Source organism: Ixodes scapularis, unplaced genomic scaffold (assembly GCF_016920785.2).
Source record: "Ixodes scapularis isolate PalLabHiFi unplaced genomic scaffold, ASM1692078v2 ptg000249l_1__unscaffolded, whole genome shotgun sequence".
Taxonomy (NCBI): domain Eukaryota; kingdom Metazoa; phylum Arthropoda; class Arachnida; order Ixodida; family Ixodidae; genus Ixodes; species Ixodes scapularis.
The window spans coordinates 180,909-192,562 of NW_024609949.1; the positions used below are offsets into that span (position 1 = coordinate 180,909).

The 11,654-nt window shown below is 41.0% G+C and overlaps 1 pseudogene; it reads right to left on the reverse strand.

Moving 5' to 3' along the window:
* Positions 1 to 8,971: 8,971 nt before the first annotated feature.
* LOC115317070 lies at positions 8,972 to 9,771 on the reverse strand (annotated as a pseudogene).
* Between the last annotated feature and the right edge of the window lie 1,883 nt (positions 9,772 to 11,654).

Below are 11,654 nucleotides of genomic sequence, written 5' to 3' on the forward strand. Positions count from 1 at the left end.
TCAATACATGAAGCAAGCACTTCCTAAAATGAGGTTGGTTAGGGTGGAAAATGTCAATGCCATCTGATTCCAGATGATTGAAGTAGTTTTGCAGTCGGCCCGAGGGTGACGTGAAATCGCTGTAATTGACATGGAAAGTGCGACTAGAACGAACTTTTCTACCGGGTATATGATAGTTAATAGTTGCAAAGCATGAACATTATTTCAATACATGAAGCAAGCACTTCCTAAAATGAGGTTGGTTAGGGTGGAAAATGTCAATGCCATCTGATTCCAGATGATTGAAGTAGTTTTGCAGTCGGCCCGAGGGTGACGTGAAATCGCTGTAATTGACATGGAAAGTGCGACTAGAACGAACTTTTCTACCGGGTATATGATAGTTAATAGTTGCAAAGCATGAACATTATTTCAATACATGAAGCAAGCACTTCCTAAAATGAGGTTGGTTAGGCTGGAAAATGTCAATGCCATCTGATTCCAGATGATTGAAGTAGTTTTGCAGTCGGCCCGAGGGTGACGTGAAATCGCTGTAATTGACATGGAAAGTGCGACTAGAACGAACTTTTCTACCGGGTATATGATAGTTAATAGTTGCAAAGCATGAACATTATTTCAATACATGAAGCAAGCACTTCCTAAAATGAGGTTGGTTAGGGTGGAAAATGTCAATGCCATCTGATTCCAGATGATTGAAGTAGTTTTGCAGTCGGCCCGAGGGTGACGTGAAATCGCTGTAATTGACATGGAAAGTGCGACTAGAACGAACTTTTCTACCGGGTATATGATAGTTAATAGTTGCAAAGCATGAGCATTATTTCAATACATGAAGCAAGCACTTCCTAAAATGAGGTTGGTTAGGGTGGAAAATGTCAATGCCATCTGATTCCAGATGATTGAAGTAGTTTTGCAGTCGGCCCGAGGGTGACGTGAAATTGCTGTAATTGACATGGAAAGTGCGACTAGAACGAACTTTTCTACCGGGTATATGATAGTTAATAGTTGCAAAGCATGAACATTATTTCAATACATGAAGCAAGCACTTCCTAAAATGAGGTTGGTTAGGGTGGAAAATGTCAGTGCCATCTGATTCCAGATGATTGAAGTAGTTTTGCAGTCGGCCCGAGGATGACGTGAAATCGCTGTAATTGACATGGAAAGTGCGACTAGAACGAACTTTTCTACCGGGTATATGATAGTTAATAGTTGCAAAGCATGAACATTATTTCAATACATGAAGCAAGCACTTCCTAAAATGAGGTTGGTTAGGGTGGAAAATGTCAATGCCATCTGGTTCCAGATGATTGAAGTAGTTTTGCAGTCGGCCCGAGGGTGACGTGAAATCGCTGTAATTGACATGGAAAGTGCGACTAGAACGAACTTTTCTACCGGGTATATGATAGTTAATAGTTGCAAAGCATGAACATTATTTCAATACATGAAGCAAGCACTTCCTAAAATGAGGTTGGTTAGGGTGGAAAATGTCAGTGCCATCTGATTCCAGATGATTGAAGTAGTTTTGCAGTCGGCCCGAGGATGACGTGAAATCGCTGTAATTGACATGGAAAGTGCGACTAGAACGAACTTTTCTACCGGGTATATGATAGTTAATAGTTGCAAAGCATGAACATTATTTCAATACATGAAGCAAGCACTTCCTAAAATGAGGTTGGTTAGGGTGGAAAATGTCAGTGCCATCTGATTCCAGATGATTGAAGTAGTTTTGCAGTCGGCCCGAGGGTGACGTGAAATCGCTGTAATTGACATGGAAAGTGCGACTAGAACGAACTTTTCTACCGGGTATATGATAGTTAATAGTTGCAAAGCATGAACATTATTTCAATACATGAAGCAAGCACTTCCTAAAATGAGGTTGGTTAGGGTGGAAAATGTCAATGCCATCTGATTCCAGATGATTGAAGTAGTTTTGCAGTCGGCCCGAGGGTGACGTGAAATCGCTGTAATTGACATGGAAAGTGCGACTAGAACGAACTTTTCTACCGGGTATATGATAGTTAATAGTTGCAAAGCATGAACATTATTTCAATACATGAAGCAAGCACTTCCTAAAATGAGGTTGGTTAGGGTGGAAAATGTCAGTGCCATCTGATTCCAGATGATTGAAGTAGTTTTGCAGTCGGCCCGAGGATGACGTGAAATCGCTGTAATTGACATGGAAAGTGCGACTAGAACGAACTTTTCTACCGGGTATATGATAGTTAATAGTTGCAAAGCATGAACATTATTTCAATACATGAAGCAAGCACTTCCTAAAATGAGGTTGGTTAGGGTGGAAAATGTCAATGCCATCTGATTCCAGATGATTGAAGTTGTTTTGCAGTCGGCCCGAGGGTGACGTGAAATCGCTGTAATTGACATGGAAAGTGCGACTAGAACGAACTTTTCTACCGGGTATATGATAGTTAATAGTTGCAAAGCATGAACATTATTTCAATACATGAAGCAAGCACTTCCTAAAATGAGGTTGGTTAGGGTGGAAAATGTCAATGCCATCTGATTCCAGATGATTGAAGTAGTTTTGCAGTCGGCCCGAGGGTGACGTGAAATCGCTGTAATTGACATGGAAAGTGCGACTAGAACGAACTTTTCTACCGGGTATATGATAGTTAATAGTTGCAAAGCATGAACATTATTTCAATACATGAAGCAAGCACTTCCTAAAATGAGGTTGGTTAGGGTGGAAAATGTCAATGCCATCTGATTCCAGATGATTGAAGTAGTTTTGCAGTCGGCCCGAGGATGACGTGAAATCGCTGTAATTGACATGGAAAGTGCGACTAGAACGAACTTTTCTACCGGGTATATGATAGTTAATAGTTGCAAAGCATGAACATTATTTCAATACATGAAGCAAGCACTTCCTAAAATGAGGTTGGTTAGGGTGGAAAATGTCAATGCCATCTGATTCCAGATTATTGAAGTAGTTTTGCAGTCGGCCCAAGGGTGACGTGAAATCGCTGTAATTGACATGGAAAGTGCGACTAGAACGAACTTTTCTACCGGGTATATGATAGTCAATAGTTGCAAAGCATGAACATTATTTCAATACATGAAGCAAGCACTTCCTAAAATGAGGTTGGTTAGGGTGGAAAATGTCAATGCCACCTGATTCCAGATGATTGAAGTAGTTTTGCAGTCGGCCCGAGGGTGACGTGAAATCGCTGTAATTGACATGGAAAGTGCGACTAGAACGAACTTTTCTACCGGGTATATGATAGTTAATAGTTGCAAAGCATGAACATTATTTCAATACATGAAGCAAGCACTTCCTAAAATGAGGTTGGTTAGGGTGGAAAATGTCAATGCCATCTGATTCCAGATGATTGAAGTAGTTTTGCAGTCGGCCCGAGGATGACGTGAAATCGCTGTAATTGACATGGAAAGTGCGACTAGAACGAACTTTTCTACCGGGTATATGATAGTTAATAGTTGCGAAGCATGAACATTATTTCAATACATGAAGCAAGCACTTCCTAAAATGAGGTTGGTTAGGGTGGAAAATGTCAATGCCATCTGATTCCAGATGATTGAAGTAGTTTTGCAGTCGGCCCGAGGATGACGTGAAATCGCTGTAATTGACATGGAAAGTGCGTCTAGAACGAACTTTTCTACCGGGTATATGATAGTTAATAGTTGCAAAGCATGAACATTATTTCAATACATGAAGCAAGCACTTCCTAAAATGAGGTTGGTTAGGGTGGAAAATGTCAGTGCCATCTGATTCCAGATGATTGAAGTAGTTTTGCAGTCGGCCCGAGGGTGACGTGAAATCGCTGTAATTGACATGGAAAGTGCGACTAGAACGAACTTTTCTACCGGGTATATGATAGTTAATAGTTGCAAAGCATGAACATTATTTCAATACATGAAGCAAGCACTTCCTAAAATGAGGTTGGTTAGGGTGGAAAATGTCAATGCCATCTGATTCCAGATGATTGAAGTAGTTTTGCAGTCGGCCCGAGGGTGACGTGAAATCGCTGTAATTGACATGGAAAGTGCGACTAGAACGAACTTTTCTACCGGGTATATGATAGTTAAAAGTTGCAAAGCATGAACATTATTTCAATACATGAAGCAAGCACTTCCTAAAATGAGGTTGGTTAGGGTGGAAAATGTCAGTGCCATCTGATTCCAGATGATTGAAGTAGTTTTGCAGTCGGCCCGAGGGTGACGTGAAATCGCTGTAATTGACATGGAAAGTGCGACTAGAACGAACTTTTCTACCGGGTATATGATAGTTAATAGTTGCAAAGCATGAGCATTATTTCAATACATGAAGCAAGCACTTCCTAAAATGAGGTTGGTTAGGGTGGAAAATGTCAGTGCCATCTGATTCCAGATGATTGAAGTAGTTTTGCAGTCGGCCCGAGGGTGACGTGAAATTGCTGTAATTGACATGGAAAGTGCGACTAGAACGAACTTTTCTACCGGGTATATGATAGTTAATAGTTGCAAAGCATGAACATTATTTCAATACATGAAGCAAGCACTTCCTAAAATGAGGTTGGTTAGGGTGGAAAATGTCAGTGCCATCTGATTCCAGATGATTGAAGTAGTTTTGCAGTCGGCCCGAGGATGACGTGAAATCGCTGTAATTGACATGGAAAGTGCGACTAGAACGAACTTTTCTACCGGGTATATGATAGTTAATAGTTGCAAAGCATGAACATTATTTCAATACATGAAGCAAGCACTTCCTAAAATGAGGTTGGTTAGGGTGGAAAATGTCAATGCCATCTGGTTCCAGATGATTGAAGTAGTTTTGCAGTCGGCCCGAGGGTGACGTGAAATCGCTGTAATTGACATGGAAAGTGCGACTAGAACGAACTTTTCTACCGGGTATATGATAGTTAATAGTTGCAAAGCATGAACATTATTTCAATACATGAAGCAAGCACTTCCTAAAATGAGGTTGGTTAGGGTGGAAAATGTCAGTGCCATCTGATTCCAGATGATTGAAGTAGTTTTGCAGTCGGCCCGAGGATGACGTGAAATCGCTGTAATTGACATGGAAAGTGCGACTAGAACGAACTTTTCTACCGGGTATATCATAGTTAATAGTTGCAAAGCATGAACATTATTTCAATACATGAAGCAAGCACTTCCTAAAATGAGGTTGGTTAGGGTGGAAAATGTCAGTGCCATCTGATTCCAGATGATTGAAGTAGTTTTGCAGTCGGCCCGAGGGTGACGTGAAATCGCTGTAATTGACATGGAAAGTGCGACTAGAACGAACTTTTCTACCGGGTATATGATAGTTAATAGTTGCAAAGCATGAACATTATTTCAATACATGAAGCAAGCACTTCCTAAAATGAGGTTGGTTAGGGTGGAAAATGTCAATGCCATCTGATTCCAGATGATTGAAGTAGTTTTGCAGTCGGCCCGAGGGTGACGTGAAATCGCTGTAATTGACATGGAAAGTGCGACTAGAACGAACTTTTCTACCGGGTATATGATAGTTAATAGTTGCAAAGCATGAACATTATTTCAATACATGAAGCAAGCACTTCCTAAAATGAGGTTGGTTAGGGTGGAAAATGTCAGTGCCATCTGATTCCAGATGATTGAAGTAGTTTTGCAGTCGGCCCGAGGATGACGTGAAATCGCTGTAATTGACATGGAAAGTGCGACTAGAACGAACTTTTCTACCGGGTATATGATAGTTAATAGTTGCAAAGCATGAACATTATTTCAATACATGAAGCAAGCACTTCCTAAAATGAGGTTGGTTAGGGTGGAAAATGTCAATGCCATCTGATTCCAGATGATTGAAGTAGTTTTGCAGTCGGCCCGAGGGTGACGTGAAATCGCTGTAATTGACATGGAAAGTGCGACTAGAACGAACTTTTCTACCGGGTATATGATAGTTAATAGTTGCAAAGCATGAACATTATTTCAATACATGAAGCAAGCACTTCCTAAAATGAGGTTGGTTAGGGTGGAAAATGTCAATGCCATCTGATTCCAGATGATTGAAGTAGTTTTGCAGTCGGCCCGAGGGTGACGTGAAATCGCTGTAATTGACATGGAAAGTGCGACTAGAACGAACTTTTCTACCGGGTATATCATAGTTAATAGTTGCAAAGCATGAACATTATTTCAATACATGAAGCAAGCACTTCCTAAAATGAGGTTGGTTAGGGTGGAAAATGTCAATGCCATCTGATTCCAGATGATTGAAGTAGTTTTGCAGTCGGCCCGAGGATGACGTGAAATCGCTGTAATTGACATGGAAAGTGCGACTAGAACGAACTTTTCTACCGGGTATATGATAGTTAATAGTTGCAAAGCATGAACATTATTTCAATACATGAAGCAAGCACTTCCTAAAATGAGGTTGGTTAGGGTGGAAAATGTCAATGCCATCTGATTCCAGATTATTGAAGTAGTTTTGCAGTCGGCCCAAGGGTGACGTGAAATCGCTGTAATTGACATGGAAAGTGCGACTAGAACGAACTTTTCTACCGGGTATATGATAGTCAATAGTTGCAAAGCATGAACATTATTTCAATACATGAAGCAAGCACTTCCTAAAATGAGGTTGGTTAGGGTGGAAAATGTCAATGCCACCTGATTCCAGATGATTGAAGTAGTTTTGCAGTCGGCCCGAGGGTGACGTGAAACCGCTGTAATTGACATGGAAAGTGCGACTAGAACGAACTTTTCTACCGGGTATATGATAGTTAATAGTTGCAAAGCATGAACATTATTTCAATACATGAAGCAAGCACTTCCTAAAATGAGGTTGGTTAGGGTGGAAAATGTCAATGCCATCTGATTCCAGATGATTGAAGTAGTTTTGCAGTCGGCCCGAGGATGACGTGAAATCGCTGTAATTGACATGGAAAGTGCGACTAGAACGAACTTTTCTACCGGGTATATGATAGTTAATAGTTGCGAAGCATGAACATTATTTCAATACATGAAGCAAGCACTTCCTAAAATGAGGTTGGTTAGGGTGGAAAATGTCAATGCCATCTGATTCCAGATGATTGAAGTAGTTTTGCAGTCGGCCCGAGGATGACGTGAAATCGCTGTAATTGACATGGAAAGTGCGTCTAGAACGAACTTTTCTACCGGGTATATGATAGTTAATAGTTGCAAAGCATGAACATTATTTCAATACATGAAGCAAGCACTTCCTAAAATGAGGTTGGTTAGGGTGGAAAATGTCAGTGCCATCTGATTCCAGATGATTGAAGTAGTTTTGCAGTCGGCCCGAGGGTGACGTGAAATCGCTGTAATTGACATGGAAAGTGCGACTAGAACGAACTTTTCTACCGGGTATATGATAGTTAATAGTTGCAAAGCATGAACATTATTTCAATACATGAAGCAAGCACTTCCTAAAATGAGGTTGGTTAGGGTGGAAAATGTCAATGCCATCTGATTCCAGATGATTGAAGTAGTTTTGCAGTCGGCCCGAGGGTGACGTGAAATCGCTGTAATTGACATGGAAAGTGCGACTAGAACGAACTTTTCTACCGGGTATATGATAGTTAAAAGTTGCAAAGCATGAACATTATTTCAATACATGAAGCAAGCACTTCCTAAAATGAGGTTGGTTAGGGTGGAAAATGTCAGTGCCATCTGATTCCAGATGATTGAAGTAGTTTTGCAGTCGGCCCGAGGGTGACGTGAAATCGCTGTAATTGACATGGAAAGTGCGACTAGAACGAACTTTTCTACCGGGTATATGATAGTTAATAGTTGCAAAGCATGAACATTATTTCAATACATGAAGCAAGCACTTCCTAAAATGAGGTTGGTTAGGGTGGAAAATGTCAATGCCATCTGATTCCAGATGATTGAAGTAGTTTTGCAGTCGGCCCGAGGGTGACGTGAAATCGCTGTAATTGACATGGAAAGTGCGACTAGAACGAACTTTTCTACCGGGTATATGATAGTTAATAGTTGCAAAGCATGAGCATTATTTCAATACATGAAGCAAGCACTTCCTAAAATGAGGTTGGTTAGGGTGGAAAATGTCAGTGCCATCTGATTCCAGATGATTGAAGTAGTTTTGCAGTCGGCCCGAGGATGACGTGAAATCGCTGTAATTGACATGGAAAGTGCGACTAGAACGAACTTTTCTACCGGGTATATGATAGTTAATAGTTGCAAAGCATGAACATTATTTCAATACATGAAGCAAGCACTTCCTAAAATGAGGTTGGTTAGGGTGGAAAATGTCAATGCCATCTGATTCCAGATGATTGAAGTAGTTTTGCAGTCGGCCCGAGGGTGACGTGAAATCGCTGTAATTGACATGGAAAGTGCGACTAGAACGAACTTTTCTACCGGGTATATGATAGTTAATAGTTGCAAAGCATGAACATTATTTCAATACATGAAGCAAGCACTTCCTAAAATGAGGTTGGTTAGGGTGGAAAATGTCAGTGCCATCTGATTCCAGATGATTGAAGTAGTTTTGCAGTCGGCCCGAGGATGACGTGAAATCGCTGTAATTGACATGGAAAGTGCGACTAGAACGAACTTTTCTACCGGGTATATGATAGTTAATAGTTGCAAAGCATGAACATTATTTCAATACATGAAGCAAGCACTTCCTAAAATGAGGTTGGTTAGGGTGGAAAATGTCAGTGCCATCTGATTCCAGATGATTGAAGTAGTTTTGCAGTCGGCCCGAGGGTGACGTGAAATCGCTGTAATTGACATGGAAAGTGCGACTAGAATGAACTTTTCTACCGGGTATATGATAGTTAATAGTTGCAAAGCATGAACATTATTTCAATACATGAAGCAAGCACTTCCTAAAATGAGGTTGGTTAGGGTGGAAAATGTCAATGCCATCTGATTCCAGATGATTGAAGTAGTTTTGCAGTCGGCCCGAGGGTGACGTGAAATCGCTGTAATTGACATGGAAAGTGCGACTAGAACGAACTTTTCTACCGGGTATGTGATAGTTAATAGTTGCAAAGCATGAACATTATTTCAATACATGAAGCAAGCACTTCCTAAAATGAGGTTGGTTAGGGTGGAAAATGTCAATGCCATCTGATTCCAGATGATTGAAGTAGTTTTGCAGTCGGCCCGAGGGTGACGTGAAATCGCTGTAATTGACATGGAAAGTGCGACTAGAACGAACTTTTCTACCGGGTATATGATAGTTAATAGATGTGACCAGAGAGCTAATATCGTGATTAGAATGTAGGCATTTAAACAAGAATAAAAGGTCGCGCGAGCATCGTCTTGATGCAAGGTTAGTGATTTGCAATTGTCTAAGCACTTCGTTGTAATCATATAGATCGTGTGATGGGGATCTAAAATGATAAGTTCTGGCAAATCTTTTCTGTACGCGTTTCATAATATTGGAAGCTGTAGCACTAAGGCTGTTCCAAATCACAGTTCAGAAGTCATGTTTTGGAAGAACTATGTTTCGGTAAAGTACGTAGAAAAGGTAAACACTTGAAAAACACTTACTAAATCTTGAAATTTTCACCGAGAAGACGAAAACGAGCTCACAACTTATGTCGCGTGCGAGTTAAAGTTGAGTTTGGAGTCTAGCATCACTCCCAGATCTTTCACAATCGTAACTCAAGTAATCGACGAATTTTCTAAGTAGTACAGAAAGTGAGTTGGATTAGTCTTACGAGTGAAAGATATTACATTTGTTTTTCCAATGTTAAGATCAAGCCCGTTATCTTTACACCCTAGACAGATGGCGTTGATATCTTGCTGCAGTTGAGCACAATCATTTAATGACGAAATATTTTTATAGATCTTGAGGTCATCAGCGAACTGCAAGAGGCTCGGATGGCGAATGATGTCTTGGACATCTTTACCAAATATATTAAAAAGAAGAGGTCCCAGATTGGAACCCTGGGGTACACCAGATGGCACAGGAAATAACAAGACCTAACATTTGCGTAGCCGACACAGTTTTCTCTTGCAGAAATATAACTTTCAAACCAAGAACAGTACTCGTCGCTAGGACCAGAAACAGAAAGTTTGTGCAACCGTAACTTGTGGTTTACACGATAAAATGCCTTGCTACAATCAAAATACACTGCGTCAACTTGCTCTCGAGAACAGACTCTGGGGGCAACATCATTTAAAAAACACGCAAGATTTGTTTCAACAGACCTGCCGCTCAAAAAACCATGTTGAACTTCGGGTGTTCAAGTGCTTAAAACAGTGTGTTAGATGCTTATGAATGATTTTTTCGAGTACCTTCGAAAATGCGAAAAGCAATGATTTCGGTCTATAATTTGTGATATTCGTTGAGGTGCCTGATTTAGAAAGAGGCATTACCAAGCCATTTTTCCAGGCGGTCGGAAAGATAGACTGCTTCAGCGACATAGAAAATATGTGGTGTAGAATGGGAGCCAGTATGTCGACACACCCCTTAACTATAAAATTCGGTATGCCATCAAGGCCACAAGATTTTTTAGATGGAAGCTGATGAATTGCCCAAACAAAGTCGGCAGGGTCAATTGTCGGAGAAGGAAAATGGTTATGAGTAGTTAGTAAAATCTCTCTGTTTTCGACACTGACTGATGAATAGGTGTACAGGAAAAACTTTGCGAATTGATTGCATATCTTATCAGGATCAGAAGAATATGCTCCGTCAATCATAAGTGAAGCAGGACTCGACCTATCTCGAGTATGCTTTTTAACCAATCGCCAAAAATCCTGAAGACGCCTGGAAACACTTCCTTCCACTTGTCTACGATAAGCCTCTTTATCGCGCTTATACAGTTCTGGAACCGTGGCTCGGCATATTTTAAACCTGTCATGAACTTCGTTGCTGTTAGTAGTGTGGTAAAGACGATACAGTTGTAACTTTTTGCGCATTACGCGTTTTAATTCGCGAGAGAACCAGGGGGATATCTGTTTGATCCTTCAGTTTGTTTACGAGGTATAAAGCGGTGCATGCCGGTCATCAAAATATTGGTCAAAGCAGTGACCGCCTCGTCAATCGAGTGTAAACGAAGGACGTCGTCCCACGCGTACGCAGCAAGGAAAAAATAAAAGTCAAGATATGAGCCGTTGGCGTAATCAAACCGATATATGTTTTTGTGTTTCACGGACGAGACTAGCACGTCTACCTTAACGGAAAATGGAACATGCCATATATCGGCGGAAACAATTGGATTGCTCACTATTGCAATATTGTAAGTTTCAAGATTAGTAAAAAGAACGTCCAGAGCGTTTCCACATACGTTTGAAGGAACTTCGCCGCGGTAAAGATCGCTGTAGTGAACAAAATTTAAGAGCTGATTTCCTTTACGACAGCTTGACTCTGAAGCTTCGCTCGACCACCACGTACCAGGTACATTAAAATCGCCGACAATGATCACGTTCAATTTGGCGGGGTCGAGTTTTTTGGATAAACTGATCAGAACCTGCTCAAATTCCTTGGAATCGGGAGACGGGGGTATATAATAATTTCCCATTAAAAGATTTTTGGGTCCGCCAGTTTTCACTGGCGGACCCAAAAATGCACAGGACACTCAATGAGAATATGTAAAATGCTTAGGACTTTGCACAATGTTCGCACAAGGGGGCTTGATCCCCGTGCAGGAGGTATCCATGGGTCAGGTGCGTGTGATCGATTTGCAGTCGGCACAGGACAACCTCGAAGAAACGTTCTCTGTGTCGTGCGCTCT